General features: G+C 55.5%; 1 protein-coding gene across 3 annotated transcripts in view; it reads right to left on the reverse strand.

Annotated features, from left to right (window-relative positions):
• Positions 1-17722, reverse strand: part of RAI1 (retinoic acid induced 1) — a 78889-nt gene that overhangs the window by 43692 nt on the left and 17475 nt on the right. The window contains exon 2 of one of the 3 annotated variants that reach the window (XM_072877872.1): positions 702-869. The exons of the other annotated variants lie outside the window; for them this stretch is intronic. The gene's annotated coding sequence lies outside the window, so the exon portion shown is untranslated. The remainder of the gene's footprint in view (positions 1-701; positions 870-17722) is intronic. 3 annotated transcript variants of the gene reach the window in all.

Below are 17722 nucleotides of genomic sequence, written 5' to 3' on the forward strand. Positions count from 1 at the left end.
CACACACACACGCCAGCCCCAGCGATCCCAACCCTCCGCCAGCGCTGCACCGGGGAGATGCCGGAGTCGGCGTGGGGTGGGATGCGGGTCTCGCCGCCGCGATGAGCTGGGTGGGATGAGCTAGGTGGGCTCGCGCGGCAGTGGGGAAGGAAAGCAAGAGGGAGGCAGCGCGGGGGGGTGGAGGCAAATGAACAAATCACACCTGCAGCTTTCTGCGCGCCGTAGCCAGCTGCAGCCCAGGCAGCAACCGGCAGGAAAAATACAGGCGCGTGGGCTCCCAGGGCCATGCATCTGCGGGGATTTAGGTGCACGGGGAGCTGACAGTAGCTCATCGCCGGGATCGACTGCTTTTGGGGGGTTTCTTTTTGGGGGGGGAGAAAGGGAGACGGTAACAAAGAGCAATCCTTCCTCACACGCTGCTTTTTCCAAGGGGTAAATAAAATCCGGTGCAGAGGCGAGGAGGGGGAGCTGGTCCCCTCGTGAAGAGACGCGCAGCGCTGCCTGCCAGGGAGGGCTTTGGTGGCCCTGGCACACCGGGACACCCGCGTCCGGCTGCCAGCCGTGCCCGTGCGGGCTGGCCGGGGTCGCTGCCATGCAGCTCCGTGCGTGCTGGCTCCTGCCCGAAGGGTGCAAACACCCAGCCCTGCCTCCTCCCACGACTCCGCTCTGAACCTCTCTTTAATTGAACTAAAGCTGTTCACCTTGATAACGCAGCACGGCAGCAAGTTTCCGAGCCGTACGCGGGGGGCTGGAGAGCTATTTGATCCACTTCCAAGGTGCTGCCTTTCAATTCAACCCCTTGCTCTTGAAGGATGGATAACCAGGCCCTCTCTTTTCCCTGTTAATTACTCGAGATAGCAGGCATCGAGCTGCAAAACAGACCAAACCTCGTAAGGGGACCTAGCATCTGCCAAAGCAGACCGCTTGCTCTCATCTCCCCTGTCCCCTTTCTCCTCACCCTCATCCCCATCCTTATCCTCACCCTCATCCCCATCCCAGCCCCAGCCTGGCTGTTTATAGCTAATACACCACAGCACGCTCCCGGCCACCTCCGACTTCACACGTGCCTCTCTGCAGGATGGTAAACTGAGCCAGGACCTCATGGCTCTCCGGGGATTCGGTATTTATCCCCCATAACCACCGATCCCCCGTGCCCTTCACAGGGAAGAGCTCCTCCGCCATTTGGCACCACGGGCTGTGACTGCCGCCCTAGTAAAGCCAAGGTGGGACATACCCCACGGGCATCACCCCCAGTTTCTCCTCTGGGACTGAGAGAAGGCTAAAGGATTTGTTATTTTTACACTACCGTCCCATAAATTGAGTGATCTGGTCCATCCGGGTCATTTAACGGCTCTGGTATATTTGAAATCCCTGCCTCTGGGAGTCCTGTGATTTCAGGAGAACCTCAGCCCTGCTCTCCTTAAGCCCTGACCTCACCGTGGCGAGGAGAAAGGTTGAAACCACAAGCCCCCACGAGGCCCATATGCAAATTAAATCACCACCAAACGCTTTGTTTTTTAAATGCTGTGATTTTTCCGGCAGCTTCATAGTTCTGCAATTTATGGGTTCACAAAGGCTTGATTTCCTGACTTCTCGGCACTTCTGAGGTGCCGGCACCCACGTCGCCTCCATTTTGCATGACATGGCCGTGTCTGTCTCAGCCCAACCGCCGGCTGGGTGGGAGAGCATCACCTATCACAGCAATTAACTTTACTTGTTAAAGCCTCTGAGCTCGTAGAGGATGCTGCTGCGCAGTTGCGCGGATGGGAAAGTTTCCATCCTCTTGGTGAAATCTGGCTCCAGAGCATCCCCGCGTGTGGCACGCAGCCCCCTGCCATGGGTGTGGATACGGCCCCGTGCCCCGTCCGTTCACCGGCCGCCTCTGCAGAGCAGATCTCACCCCAAGCTACCACAAACCCAGCGCGACCGGCATCGAAAAGCCCATCTTCCTCACCGTGAGGACAGGGCTCACCTTGCTGACCAAAGTCGGAGGCTTCCCTGGAAGTAAACCCCCACCTCCTACGCCGGGGGGGGGGGCTAAAAAATAATGACTCATTGCAATGTCATTTCTGGAGCTGCTAAAACAAAGGCACTCCGGCTCCCTCAGCGTCTCACCACTGCGACCTACAAAGATAAGGCTTCCTCCTCCATGCTGAGAAATAGGAGCTTTTCCCCTCCAGCCTCCCCTTCCGCCCGGCCGTGCCGTGCTCCCCTGGCCCGGGGTCCCCGGGACCTCCCCGGCGCCTATGCGGGATGCTCTGAGCCGGCTCTTCCTCATTCCTCTTCCTCTCATCCCTCTCCCTGGCTGAGATTCCCCCAGCCCCGCTCCCGACGATCCCAATGGGTTGCTCTCGTCCCCTGGCTGGGGTGACACCTCGCACCCTGTGCCACACGCCCCGTGCTCGTGGCTCCTTGCGGGCAGGGAGCAGGCAGCCCTGCCTCAACTCTCATCAAGCACCGTGCACCGGCTCCGAGCGGATCCGATGGATTTTCATTTCCTAACTTTGCCCTTCGGGCTATTTCTAACGAGCTTCCTCATGCTTGGAAAAAAAAAAAATAAAAAAAAAATCCTTCATCTTGCAGCACGGTGTCGGAGCGGCAACACTCGGGACGATTGTGCCTGCGAGGGGGCTCAAAATTAATTATATCGCAGTCACTTTAGGTAGGGAGGCCATCGCACTGACCTCCTCGGACCGGCTCCCGCCTGGGACCCAGGGAACAGCCAGAAACCCCCTCCCAGAGCAAACAGGCTTTTTTTGGCCTTGAAAACTGTATTTGCCTGGTGTGATGTTCGGTCGGTGCAGCATGGCCCTGGGCGAGGAGCCACCGATGTCCTCCCACGACCCCGTCCCTTGCCGCACCCCACGTCCCCATCCCCAAGCCCCCTGCGTAGCCTCTGCCCGCAGCACCGGGTCCATCCACCCTCCCAGACTCGTCCCTCCCATCGAGAGCGAGGAATCGGTACCGGGTGCCTTCGTTTCCGCTAATCAGATGTTTTAATGAGTTTCTCAGCGCCCGGCACATCACCACTTCATGCCACCGCCCCCTCCGAGGCCGGCCCCGCTCCCGCGGCGTGCCAAGGCCCCCGTCGTCTTGAAGGCTTTCCTTGGTGGGAGAGCAGTGATTATTTCTCTCAAAAGATCTCTTATAATGGAAACCATCTCTCCATCCCTCCTTGGTCTCCTCCTGACGTGACCCAGGCTCCATCGAGAGGAACTCTGCTCCGAGGCAGCGCCGTGTTTCCATGGAAAGAGTGAATAGCAGAGTCTTCCCAGCGGTTTATTAGAATTCCTTTTACTTCGATGGAGAGTTTTAGAGCAAAGTAAAAAGGCTTTAATGTGGGGCTAATGGAGCCCCTGGGAAGTCCAGGAAGGAAATCTCCCCTGGAGAAGAGGAGGCGTGAGGAGAGGGAGGGCAACTTTCAAGACAAATTCCTGGACAGGTTGAAATTTTTTTGCAGAAGCCATCTCAGGCAGTGAGAAATGGAAATGAATGTTTGTTTTATTTTTAACAGATGTTACAAAAGACCTGCCAGTAATTCAGCGAACGATGCAAAACCTAGATCCCACTCACTTTTCCCGGCATGTCTTCCATCCCCTCCCTCTCCTGCTTGGTAAGAACGCTTATTTGCATTTAGCATATCATATTTTTTTAAAAAAATATTAAGCAATAAAATAACAATCATAAGCCACTTCATTTCCTCCCTCCCTAAGGCTTTGGTTTCAGTTTAAATCCTTGGTTGTAGTAGCTATTAATTGTTTTAAATAAATTTTTCTGTCTCCTCGCATTTACTTGCCCGCTTTGGGGGTGCCCCTCTTTCCCGGTACCCCGTCCCGCTCTCTCCCTGCTGTTCCCCCAAGGGACACGACAGCTCTTGACTCTGCAAAGTGTTTGGAGCCCAGCAACCGCTGCTCCCTGCCTGGGGACGCCTCAGCGTGAAATACAGCCTGCAGCCTCCTCTTTGGGGGAAAATACAGGGATTTGGCTGTGGTTAAGAGATGGGGAGATGGAAAGGGGAGGAGGTACGACGGGGGGGTCCTAAAACCATCCAGCCAGCGGCTGGAACAGGAGTAAAAGTCCAGCTCTCTGAAAAACAAGGTGCAGAAGCCCATGCATGCACATGCACCGCAGCACTTGGCCGGCCGGTGGACAACTTCAAAGTCGATCTAAAACCGACCATGATGCCAGAGCGGTATTTGAGGTGAGATACGGCACTTGTGAGTGTCCCACACAAAGACCAGACCTGGGAGGTCAGTGACAGTCCTGGGCAGAGGAGCCCTGAGTCCCACAGATGCCAGATCTCCTGAAAATGAGCGAGTTTGGCAGCTCCTTGTTTAACCTTTGACTGCAAAACACAAGCTGCAATGGCTCCCCTTTTTCATGCCTAACCATGGAAAACCACTTTTCTCTTCCCAATACCCAGCTTTCCAAAGAGCAAGGTCCCACGGAAACCTGGCCTGGGCAAACCCATGTGCACGGCCATGCGTGCAGGTCATGGTCCCCACATGTATCCCACGCAGGAATGCCTGGGAGATGCCACGGCTTTTTTTGCGCAAGGGATAGTGCTCTGCCAGCTCAGACTCATGACATGAAGGGCAGGAAATCCAGGGTGATTTTCTGCCTCGTTTCTCGTTAGCACTCCTGAATGCCCAGCCCCGAGCGGGGCACGGTCCGCAGCCCGTCATCCCGCACACCGGCACACCTTGCACCGGATTCACGCTGCATCGATGCCTTGTTTGCAGGATCCCAAGCCGGAAAGGAGGAGATGGGCTCCGGAGAGCAGCTACAGGGCAGTGCTGATAAAAACGGGGTGTCCCTGCGCCCTTTATAAATCCTAAACCCTGCCTGATTTCCAGGCAGAAAATGGCATCCGTGTGCATTTCCAGGTGACGGAGGAAAACTGGCTGTTTTCACTGAGCTTTCTCCTCTTCCCGTTACAATTCTGCACCTGGTTAGCAACTGTCGGAAAGAGGTTAATCACAGTCCTTAAATCAGGAACCTCGTTGCGGTATGCTTGGGATGCACATCTGTGCTCTCCACGGCTCATCCCCAGCGGCATTTGAGAGAAGGCAATATGCCAAAAAAAAATCCAAAAACAAATAAGCCAAATCTCCCCCAAAATGAGCGAGAAGCATCCCAGGGTGCGGGACCCTGCTAATTCCTCGAGTTGGTCCGGCAGCACGTATGAAACGTTCGCTGTGCCCCCATCCCCGCCATGGCTGCGGGTTAAAGGCATCTCAGTTAACGCGGTGTTGGCACAGCCGTTATGTCGCAAAAAGGGCTTTTAAGGGGTTCGGTTTTTGCTCGCTGGCCAGCCATGTGATGGAGGGGAGGACGTGTCACCTCGAAACACGTGGGGAGCAGGGAGCGATCCGTGCGGATCACGGAGACCGCTCTCAGCCCCACACCCGGAGCTCAGCCCCGCATCGGGTCGGCCCTTGGCAGAGGACAGGCTGGAGCTCCGGCAACTGCCAACCGCCCGGCTTTGCTGCTGGTTTTCAAGCGTTGCAAAGCCTGGCCTTGCTATTTCTAGGCCTGTCCCAGGGGATCACCCCGCTCTCCCTGTTTTGGGAAAAAGAAGCATTTTGGAGTGTCAGAGCCCTTCGGAGAAGGGCCCAGCTGGTGCTTGGCCGGGCCCCGGGCTGCTTGTGCCGCAGAGCCGGCAGCGCTAACCGCCGGAGACGGAGGCTGTTACGCGCGTGCACGCACACGCACGTGCACAAGCCCGGAAAATGGAGAGGAATTGATCCCGGAGGCAAATCTCTTTTGTTCTAACCCCGTTGCTGTAACTGGATCTCCCCAGGTTCTCAGCTCAGGAGCCGCAGCGGATCACATCGCTTTCATGCCTTCTCCCAGTGCCAGCTTGTCACATTCCCCCGTCACCGGCGGCAGGGAGGGGACGAGGGAAAAGGGGAGGCATTGCTCACAGCGCTTGTTTACCTCGGCAGCCGCGCACGAGGGGTGTACGGCGGTAATGAGCAAAAACCGAGAGGGAGCAGATTGCAGATCCGCGGCATGAGACCACCCTCAACTCACAGGCTGCCCCTTTTTAACGAGGTCCCCCCATCCTCCTCCCCGCCAGGCTCCCCACGCCCCGACAGCCTCCCGCCTTTCCCCGCTGTCTCGTTTCGACTGCAGAAATGCTGATTCACAGAGCCCGGCGCAGGAGGCGTTTGGGAGGCAGAGAGAGGAGCGACCCGGCTGCTGCTGCCTGCGCAGGCAGCGCTGCCTCTGCACAACGCCACCCGAAAGCACCCGACCTCCCCGTGCGCTTTTACACCAGTGATTAGCGATAACGAAGTCACTGCAGATTAATCCACTCTGCGCTTATTCCGGCACCTCTTACCCAGCAACTCCCTCGCCTCTCAGCAAGGTGAATTCATCCCCCTTGCTCCCCGGGAGAGCTCTCGCGCTGATTTTTCTCTCCTTTCTGCACAGAGGAAAGCCAGGTGAAAGATTTCACGCCATGTGCCCAGCACTGGGACGGCAGGGATGGCACGGTGTGGGAGGTGAGGTGGATGGCACACGGGTCCTCAGGGAAGTACTTTGCTTTCCAAGTGGTAGGGCAAAGCAAACAGCACCCTGACCTGCCGCCATGCATGTGTCAGAGTCCTCACTCGTGGATGCTTTGCTGCATGACCAGCAATCCGGGTCCCATCTCCTCCTTCCAGGGCAGCCAGCGCTCGGCAGTGGGGTCTGCACCTTGGCTGGCCTCCTGGCATCGAAAGCCATGTCAAGGGCGCTGCGCCGTGACAGCAGTCGGCACGAGCCGAGCCTGCCCGCCCTGCCTCACCTCCTCTCTCCTGCCAGCACGGTGCATCTGGTCCAGTCCCTGCCTGCAGCAGGGCTGAAATCGGAGACAGCAGAATGATGTTTTTTCAGGGCAGGCTGTGGGGACGGTGTTCCTGGCAGCTCGGGGCAGGCAAATGGCTGCAAAAGCAGGGGCTGGCTGTCCAAGCGTCCCACTTCTCTGAAGTCCAGGTCCCTTCCCTCTGGGACAACCACAACGCCTTGCAGAAGAGCTCAGGTAAATACATCCGACCTGTGTTACTCCATCCTGCGTGTTCGGTCGCATTCGCTGACCCCCTTCACTTTTCCTCCCTGAGGCCACGCTTCATCCCAAAGTCACCTGCGGTGCCATGATGGATGCAAATGCTCTGGGACCTCATGTGCTGAACATCACAGCGTGACACAGACCTTCCCATCACCCTCACGTTCCTCCCTGTGCCACGTCCCTCTGGGCTGTTCGGACCAGCCAGGATCCAGCCCAGAGCAGGGGATGCAGGAGGCAAACCTGGTGAGCCAGGCAGGGAAGCCAATATTGCATCCACCTCCGCAAGCTCATGGGCACACGCTGGATGGGTCTGGGGACACCGGGGCATCAGCAGGACACCCCTTGCCACCGCCGTGCTGCTGCATCTGCAGCCCCGAGGCTCAAAAACCAAAACTACCTTTTATTTTATTACTTTCACTTTTTTTGCAGGGCTGTATCTAAGCCGTGCCGGTCCCCTGATCCCCTCTGCATGGGCGACCGCCTGCCCGCAGCCGAGTTGGACGAGCTGGCCCGCTCATCTCGGCTCAGTGAAAAGCCATGGTGCATCTGAATAGATTTCCACCATGCAAATGTAAAAGCCCCAGTGGGTTTGAATAGAAGCCCTTGAGGTATTATCTCAGCAGTGCCTCGAGGCAACCACCTGAATCCTTCCGTGACTGCTGCACAAACCCGAAATGTCCGAAATGTCTCCAGCGGCTGGGGATTATGGACGGACCTCGCAGAGGAGTGCCCAGGCCACTGCAGCCCGCACCATCAGCCCTCAGATACCCCCACTGCGCCCAACCCTCGAAAAAACAAGGCACAGTGATGCTAAGATGACCGAGGCCCAGATGCCAAGGCAGGAAACCAAGCTGAAGTTTTCACATTAATCATATCGAGCTCTATTCTTTTTCATCTATTTCAAGGCAAGTCAAAAAGAGGTTCACACTCTCCCCTGGAAAACCACAGAGGATGACGTGAGCCCGTCTCTTGCATTGCAAGTAGAGTGTGTCAAGCAATTAGCAAGTAATCAGGAATTCAGATAGGGTGGGCAGGATACGATCCCTCAAAGCTCTGGCAGGAGCAAAACGCACCCCGGAGTTTCCCATCAGGCATGGAAGGCAGCAGAGGGAGCAGGGGCTGTTGGTGAGCTCTCGGGGAGCAGAGCAGACACTGTGCCAGTGGAGCCTGCTGCCATAAACCATCTCACGTTTAGTGTGTGCTGTAGCTGAGCGGCCCCAGGCATTCAAGCGTAGATTTTCCCTCCCTCATTCCCAACCTCAGCAAGGTGGCCAGGGCAATTCAAGGTGCGGGTCCTCAGGCGTCCTGCAGACCCGCTGGGTCACCCAAGCACCCCTGCGCTTGTCCCATCCCTGTGTGTTTCGGCATTGCATTAACTCTTGCTGCTGTCACCAGTTTTACTCCCTGCAGCTCTGACCGTGCTTGTTTCTGCTCAGCATCCTTTCAGCAGCCCAAATCCTGCTCTCCTGGAAGTTAGCGGCAAAACCGATGCGAGAGCAGGAGCAAGCCTTCAGTGCTCGCTCCGTGAAGCAGTTTCCACTTGGGTCCCCCGGTTCTGCTAAAACCACATCACGCAATGCCCCTAAAACCTCATCACGCAATGCCCCTAAAACCACATCACGCAATGCCCCTAAAACCACATCACGCAATGCCCCTAAAACCACATCACGCAATGCCCCGGCACAGCACACAAGCAGTACAGTACCATTACGCCGAGCTGGGCTCTGCCAGCGTGGCGTGTACTGAGAGCACCCTGGAAGGGGGGGACACCGGCTCGCAGCCTCCCCAGACACCTCACCGGCCCCCACGAGCACCCAACCAGCCCTGCAAGCAGAGAGGGAGGATTATCCCGGCGTGCGAGCTGCCAACCTGGGCGCACACCTCCCTCCGGGCGCAGGGCCCGGGGCGCAGAAGGAGCCAGTGTGACGGGCGGGTTGCGAAGGGGACGCCTAATCTGCCACCCGCCCTTTCTCCTCTCCATTGCCAAGGTAGCAGCAGACAATGCTATCTGCTGGGTTGTCAGCCGTCCCTCCTCCCACCGTCTCTTTAGCCAGAAAACTCTCCATCTGTCTCCAGATGGGGTGTTTCTACCACTCCAGTCAAACCGATTCAGAGTGGAACAATGATGCTTTGTTAACAAAACAATTTTTGTGTGTCAAGCCCTCCTTCTTGCGGTTTTTTCCCCCCCCAGTCCCCAGTGGGTCAGCTTTGTGTGGCGTCCTACATTTTGTTGTTTCTTTCACATTTTAAAGGCTCCGTATTTCAGTACAAAAGGTGCCTGCGGAGCAGCTTTTATCTGCGAGGCAAGATTTGACACATACGCAGATCACAATTGCGACAGGAGGTTCGTGATGTGGTGGTTAAGGGTGGTGTCAGGACCTTCAGAGTGATGAAGCATTATTTCCAGTGATTTTTGCCTCCAGGATAAAAATTAGAGCTGGTCCTACGCCACATATAGGGATTCTGTGAGCTGGAATCCCCCAAGGGCTCATGGAGGGAGCAGCCAGAGAAAGTTTGAGCTTGCTTTGGTGCAGGGCAGGCGTCAGCTGTGTCCACCCGCCCTTCTCGTGTCCCCCTGTGCAGGACAGGACACCCCTCTCAGCTTGCCAGGGGCAGGGACGGGTACGCAGAGCAAACCTACGTGCCTGTGAGCAAACCACAACCCTCTCCCCAGCACAAACCCCATGGTGGTCAGGAAGGCGAAACCTCAGCCCTGCCGTGGCCAGAGCCTCCGAACGAAGATCCTGGGGTGCGCTTGACTTCTCCCCAGCTACCCGGGGCTGGATTATCCCCCGCGACCTGCTCCCTCACCCAGCAGCAGGAAGGAGATCTCTCTTTTCTCTTCCAAAGACATCTCCACCACACAGGCCTCCAAGAAAATCAGCTCTTCCTTTTTTTTTTCCCCCCCTCCTCTCTTTTTCTTTGCCCTGAAGCAACAAGCACGCAAACCACCTTCTGCTCTGCACATAACCAGCAACTCACAGCAAATAACCAACCCGCCGGCTCCAAAGCAAACAGCTTTGTGCTCCTAAGCGGGCTGGCAATTTCTACACAAGTGGGACTTTTTCTTCCAGCTCCCCCCACGTTTGCGGGGAAGTTCCCTCCTCCTTCCTGTCCTCAGGTAACTGCATCTTCATGGAAACACCAATATTTTTATGAGTCACCCCCCTTCTTCCCCCCTCCCGCTCCATGGCCAACACCCCTCTGCTTTAGAGATCAAAGCCGAAGGGGACCAGCTGTGTCACGTCCTTTCCTCTCCAGCCCTTTCCATCTCCATTTGCAGCCGTCGCCAGCGCGAGCCCCTGCTGTTCCGACAGTGCTTTGTGCCGCCTGTTCAGAGCCACAGCTCCGTGCCCGCCGTCTGCTCCCCCGCCATCCCGCTCCTGCCATTGCTGCTCCTGCTCCAGCTGCACCGGGAACACAGGGAACCCTCTGGAGCTCTTGGCCCGGTCCCCTCCGGCACGCATGGGAGCTGCCTCACCGGCCACCTCGGCTGCTGCCCTGCCTGTCATGTGCTGCTTTGGAGGAAGAAATGTGCTCAGAGAAGAAACAGGATAATACGCTTCCACTGAAATCCCATCCTAATTCCCCGTGTTTGGAAAGTCCTCCACAGACTGGAGCACAAGACTGCATCTCCCTTCCAAAGCAGCAACTCCACGGGGACCTTCACTCCGTGCTCATTTTGGCACGGGTAAAACTTCAGCTGGGGAAGTCCAGGTGCTTTTGAGAAAGTGGCCTCCATGTTTAAAAGGCTGAACGACTCGTGCAGCCCTCCGTGCTGCAGCAGGGATTTGCAATGCAACGGGATAATTAGCGTCAGGGATGCACTTCTTGTTGCATCCAGAAATAGGTGTCCATTTTTGGCCTCCGAGGGAGCGCCGCTCATGCATGCTCGATGGAGGCTACTTCCATTTGCAGCAACTCACAGGTCTGACGGGTCCATCTTCGGGGAGCACACCCCATCCTTCGTGGCATCTCGTCTTGACCGCACCACGTGCACCTCCTGGGTGCTGCGATCGTACGTTGAGCAGCGTTACAATCCCCGCTTCCCAACACCTCGCTGTAACTCTTAGCCAAAATCCAGCTTGGAGTTGTCTCTTCTACAAGGACTTTGAAGAAAACATGGCACAGAATTAAGTCTCAGTGCTTTTTATATGTAAAATGCTGAATTTAGCTGCTAATGGCAATTCCCAGCAGAAAAGGATGGTTAGTAGTGGCGGGTATATTTATGAATACTTTTTAAGCAAATGCTGTGAGGCGGGAAATCTATTGGTCCTCATGGAAAGTTCCTCGGTTTGCTGCTGCAGGCATCTAAATGCAAAGTTTCAACATGGCTTTTGCGTTGTGTGCTCTGCTACACACATCCCTTTCAAATCTCTTCTCTCACAAACGGTTTCTCGGCCTCTCTCCCGCGGTCATGCGTGTGTCCCCGTGACCGGCCCGGCTCAGGGAGGGAGGCAGCATCTCCGTCCTTCACCAGACACACCACTGACTCGTTGGTAAATAAAAGTCAGGGGATCTACTTGACTGGTCTCCTCAACTGCTCTCTCCAAAGTGGTAAAGGGCTGACATATAAAATACCCATGTCGTGGATTTCTGGGAGGTTTTCTCTGAGAGTGCGTTGTTTTTCCCCAGCAAAGCCAGGAAAGAATTTACAATTGGTCAGGGCAGCGAGATTGCTCTGCTTTCTCTTTCCTGGGACAGAAACCCAGTTTGAAACAGATTGCTAGCAGCTAAATGCAAGTTCCTTAGCAGCTTCCAAGGTGAAAATATTCCCTCTCCAGATCTCCTTTTATGTCCACAACACATTATTCCGGTGGAGGGCTCTCTTGCTAAGAAAAGCTGTGATAACTCCTAGCCCTGTCTCCAAAGTGGTTCAGGTATGGGAGCCAGCTCCCCTGCAAGCATCCCTTGGTCCTACTGCCCAGCTGAGATGTCCTTAATTCCTCCATCTGTCCCCTCCAGGCTCTGGCTGGCTCAGCTCTCAGACGGTGAATCCATATAGCAGGCTGCGAGGCTGCTTCTCCTAAATGTATGCTTCTCCCGCAGCTTCAGAAGAAACGATGTCTGCTAAGTCCCCCAGCCTGCTCCTGGGTGCTTCTGGGGCTTTCCAAGCTAAGCCGCCTTTGTCCCACACACCGCATGCAGACAGACAGGAGGTTCACACCAAAATCCACCTCTCCTCTCTGCCTTTAACTGAACCAAAACAAAAAACAGATGGAAAAATTAAATGCTGGCAGTGTGAAGCATGTGGGCTGCACTTGCATCAGACCTCCTGGAGCTGCAGAGTGTATTCCGTCCTGCTCTGGGGTCCCAAGGCAAAGCCAGCCTTCCCCAAAAGGGTTATCACTGGAGGGGGTCCTGCTAATCCCCCCTGCCAACCACTGAGCCGCATGGAGGTGGAAGGGACAGAGGGAAAGAAAGGAAAGCAAGAGGCGAGAGCAGACTTAAGTGCTTTGCACTTTAGGATAGTCCAGGAGGAACAGACAATTTCGTCTTCCAAGCAGGATTCGCATGATGGTTGCACACCAAATAGCAGTGGGACAGCCATATACTGGACACTGAGCTGCTTTTAACCGAGCTCCGTCCGTCCCACACACTCCCTGAGGCAGAGCCCCTGCAGAAGAATTAGCTTGTGACCACAGAATTAAGACTGCGCCCTAATGAATGCACGCCACTCTGCCGGATGTAAGCCGCTCAGGTGTCTTTAATACTGGGATTTCTTACGCGCTCAGCGCCTGACTTTGTAACCTTAATCATGTATTTTTTAGCGTTGTTTTTGTGCGCACGTGAGCTTTTCTTCTTTTACCGTGGCCTCTTCTTTTCACCATCTTTCTAGGGTAAACAATACCCGGACTTTTCCATGTCCCTCCTTGGGAGCGCATCAGCGTCCCTAAACTTCCCCAAATGCTCCTCAATTTTCCAATTGTCCCTCCGAACCGGGGCGAGCCGTGCAGCGAAGCAACGGGGCTGTTGCAGACTTGACTCCAGTTCCCGCTGGAGCCTTCCTCGCCCGCCGATGCTCGGAGGCCGTTCCTGCGTGCGGACAAGTGCCCGATAAACCCCGTGCCACAGCAACGCTCGCCACACGGCACGGCACGGCGGCAGGAAGAGAGGGAGCGGAGGGAGCCTGTGGTGGGGGCAGGGGACGACGGCGTGTTTGTGGAGTAACGCTCAAACTGCCATAACGGATTGCCTTGTTTACACTGGGCCCAGGGAAAATCACTCCGGGGATGGAGATGGGAGAAGCGTCCAGAAGCCTCTGAGAGCAGGAAAAGCTCCGCATCCTCTTGCCTCTTACTTTTGCTTTCAAAACCATGCCCCCCCCCGCCATCATTGTCAAGGTGCAGAAGCTTTAAAATCACAGTAGTAAGCACGGGAGAGATGGGGAAAGGAAAGGAAAAGAGTCGTCCGATGGGAATGTGGCTCTTCCACGGGAGCGCGGGCTCCCCCTCACCAAGACAAGCCCTCGGTACGCAAGGATGCACCAAGAAGGGTCGCCGGGCCAGGGGCTGCTGCGAGGAGTTGCCACAACATGCTGGGAGAGGGAGAAGAAGAAATAGGAACCACCTTAAGGGAGGGGAGCCGCCAGCAGAACAGTTAAAAATGACTAAATACTTCCCCAATATCACTCCTCCACGTAAGCACTGCTGTAATTGCCCTTGGGATGTTGCACAACGGCGAGAGGGAGGGGCAGGTGCTGGCAGGGCGGGCAGGGAGGGAGGTGTCCCCGGCCGGCCACCGCACCAAAATGCAAACCTCCGTCCCAGGCGCTGCTGTCATCGAGGAGAGATGCTCAGCGTTGCCACACGGACGTCTCTGCCACCTCGGGGCCCTGCTGCCCGATTTAGCCCCCGAGGAGCCATTCCTCACACGAGCTGGAGGACTCCCAGGAGGACTCACTCCTCATGCTTCTGAGACACAGCGGGCTGCCCTGGGGAGCAAGAGGAAAAGGCGAGGAGGACCCGAGCTCACGTTGTAATGTGTGGCCAAAAAAAAAAAAAAAGGGCAAAAGAAAAAGAGAGAGATATAAGGGCTTCATTCAAGCGCTCTCGCTCTCTGGAAGTCTCACGCAGAGCAGCTGGTCTTTAAGACAGTCGCAAGCACGACGTGCAAGCACAGAGCCGTTACATTTCTGGGTGCTTTTATTAGTGACACTCAGACAGGGGCATCCACTCGACCCTCGCGCAAAGGAAAACGGCTGACTCATTCTTCCAGTGATGCTTGAGAGCAGGACACGGCGCTCTGTAGCAGCAGCCTGGGTCCTCTCCTGCTTCGTAAGCCAGATCACCGGATCTGGGCTCAGACGCCACGCACGTACGCACGCACCAGCTAATCCGCAGATGCGCTAGGTCCCTGGATAGAGCATCCGCAGCCTTTGCTTCCAAAAGCAGCCCGCCGATGCTCGAGTCAAAAGGGAAACCTCTGAGAGATGCAGTCTCGAGGTTTAAAACATCTGTGGGCCACCAGCCATTAAATAGGATGCTATGCTGGTTTGCTGCTATCGGGTCTTACGCCAGGTTCATCGCTGTGCCGGCTGGGTACCGTCCAGCAATGCATTAAGTGATGTGACTATTTCTGTTCTCATCACATGTTTGCTCTCATCCTCTCCAGGGTGTGTGTGGGGGGAAAAAAACACACATTCATTATGGAGCGTCTTATTTTGGTAAGGCTTTTCCTTTCTCTGTGTAACACGTCCTGTTGGGCTGTTGGCAGAGGGGAAGAGGGATTTTATTTTCCTAATATCCATGCACTCAGGTATTTCTGTTAGAGAAGGCAAAGTCAAGGAAATGCTAATCAAATATCCAGGAGTGCACAGTGCTGACATCTGCACCTCGCTACTATATGGCCTTTCATTAGCATTACCTAAATGTACAACCATACAAAGAGCAGATTTCCTTAGCAACAGGGCTGCCTTCATATTTCCTCCCCACTACCCCCTGCCCTTAGAAGAAAAATGACTTCAGCTCTTTTGCAGAGCAGTGCTCGCAGCCACTCCGCGATGCAGCAGTGCTATACAGCGCTGCCAGGCTTACTATATGCTGCATCTGGGACGCTTTCCTCTCTACGCCGGGACCCGCGAGCCATAAAGCAACCTCTTGACTTAGCTCTTCTGTACAGCCACAATAAAACTCCTCTCTTTTCCTAACGGAGCATATGCAAAACAGCCCTGTAACGGCGGGGGGGGGGGGGGATCCTCTCCTCCAGATGACTTACAGCTCCCCTCGCCGAGGGAAGATGTCCAGCACGCATGGCAATGCCGGCATCGCCAGCTGCCGCCTCCTCTGCTCCCTCACACCCGGTCGCGGGGTGCCGACTGCCCTCCTCCCCAGACCGCACTTTAAGCCACCTTTGCCTTGGGCTGGGAGCTGCCAACCCCCCCTTCTCCCCGGATCTGGGCCAGAAAGACTGAACACTTCATCCTCTGCGCTCTCCCCCGGTGCCACAGCCTGGTGCGCTGGGCTATTTTAAGAGCTTGTCTGGGGAGACTGGCACACGCACCGCGCTGCCGGGAACTCCCTGCTTCTCTTTCAAAAAAGCTGGAGGCTGGGAGCCTGCTGGGACTCACCCCTGTGATTCCCAAGGTCTGACCCTCCTCTCGCTGGGACTGGCGCAACGCTGCTGAGTCAAACGGAATTAGTCCCAATTAGCACTGGTGAAACGAGAGGAGAATCGTGCCCTCCCCGGCATTTCAACCCCTCTGGCCGGAGTTGTGACTGCTAAGCCTCCCCCTCCAGTTATGCCCCTGCTCTTCCCCTCCCTGCTCTCAAACCCACTCATTCTGTGTCGCCATTCCCTGCCTTTTCCACACGGATACTCTCTCCCTTTCCCATTACGATAGGGTCTTTGATTGCACGATCGCATAACTATAATGAGACAAATATTTATTTTGCAGATATGGGTTAATCAGACCGAAGGTATAGAAATATTTCATGCGCTAATCAGAGTACCTTCAGCAATCAGTATAGTAAATAACTCAGGTAAATTAACATAGGAGAGTTCCCTTATCAGGTTTTAGTCTCAGATATATGTGCATTAAGGACTAATTTGCCCTCCCCCCTCAGATTTGGGCTGGAGCCCAAGATGAGGTTCAGACCAAGGTTCCCTCCCATCAGCTTCCACGGGAGCTGTGCGGGCTTTGCTCCTGGCAGGATCAGACGCCGGGATGAATATTCAGCAGCGCGATCGCCTCGCCTTTGTTTTCTGTGCTCTGCACCTTTAAATTTCCAAGGGCTCCGCTGTTTGCAGCACAGACAGCCTTTTTGCATTCAGTTCGTCGCAAGCTGACACAGAAGACACGATGGAGCAGGTTGTGTCTCCTGCTCTGAGCCCTTCACGCCACTCTGGCAGCGTTCAGGGGCCATATTAAGAGCCGCAAGTAATTAGTGAATTCCTCCTGCCCCAGCGTGGTGCGGAGCAGCCGTACGCGGCACCTCGTGGCAGGCCGGCGGTGGCTGCCCGGCCGTTACATGGCGCCAAGAGCAGAGGTGCAGTGGTGGCTGCGGGGATGCTGGGCTCCCGTGCGGGTCCGGAGGGGCTGAGAGTGGGACGAGCCAAGTGAGAGCCCAAGAAGGGCTCTTTGCTGCAACGGGCCTTCCCGGGGTGCTCGCCCAAGCTCCGGCAAACTAGCGGTCCCAGGAGACACCTTCTGTGTGAGTGCAAGAGCTGCCCAGATCCCCCGGCCTCAGTGTCCCTCGCTCAGGTGTCCCCAAACCAGAAGCGGCTGCGCTCCTGCCCCAAAGCGGCTCCTACAACTGCATTTTCCTGCTTTTGCTCAGAAAAAGCTCCCGCAGAGGAAACACGGAGGACCTGGAGATTCTGCCCTTGCCTCTGTCGTGTTTTGGGATCCCTGAGAACAAAAAAGCACCGGAGGAATGGCAGGCATTATAGTAACGATGGTGACAAATTTAATTAGAGCAGGAAGCTCTGGAGTGGATTTCAAATGGCAACACGGCATTTTGTGTGAAAGCATTGCCTTGCTCCCCCCCTTCCCTCCTCGCCTCTACCACGCGGCTCCATCCAAGCCCACCCCACCCCGCGGGATGCATCCCTCCAATTTTCCCACATGTTGTCCCCTTCATCCAACCCCCCCCACCCCCCCAAAGAACCGACACATTCCCGTGGTCTGGAAAATGCAACCGTAGAGCAATTCAATAATACAGCGGCCAGATGTGCAACAGTATATCCAACATGTCATTCAAAGGACCCCTTCAGTGGAGCCGAGACATGCTATCCCGCAATCTTAACTAATACATCCTGGGGCCCTGGAGGAGTTGATGGATGTATACAATTCCCTTTCCTACAGCTGTGGTCCCTTTTAGAGGGGGCATCCAGACTCAACAATAGCCCCGCTGTTGCTTTCAAGACAGAACCTCTTCAGACAAACCGGGCTTAATCCTGACCCCGCTTACACCCGCCTGGACTCTGCCGAGGTCGGTGGGGTTTCGGAGCTGAGGGCTGGGGGCAGGATCCGGCCTCGCGGAGACGACGTCTGCCGTTTCACCTTGTGCTACAGCCTCTGAAAAACCTTGGTAACTGGTTGGAATATAACCACCCTGGGGGAAAAGGCAAGCGGAGAGGAGCAGGTAATAAGATTTCTAACTGGTGCTGGTAGAAAGAAGGAAGTAATATAACAGTTTAATTAATCTATGCCTATTAGCGTTATTA

Source organism: Ciconia boyciana, chromosome 13 (assembly GCF_034638445.1).
Source record: "Ciconia boyciana chromosome 13, ASM3463844v1, whole genome shotgun sequence".
NCBI classification, from domain to species: domain Eukaryota; kingdom Metazoa; phylum Chordata; class Aves; order Ciconiiformes; family Ciconiidae; genus Ciconia; species Ciconia boyciana.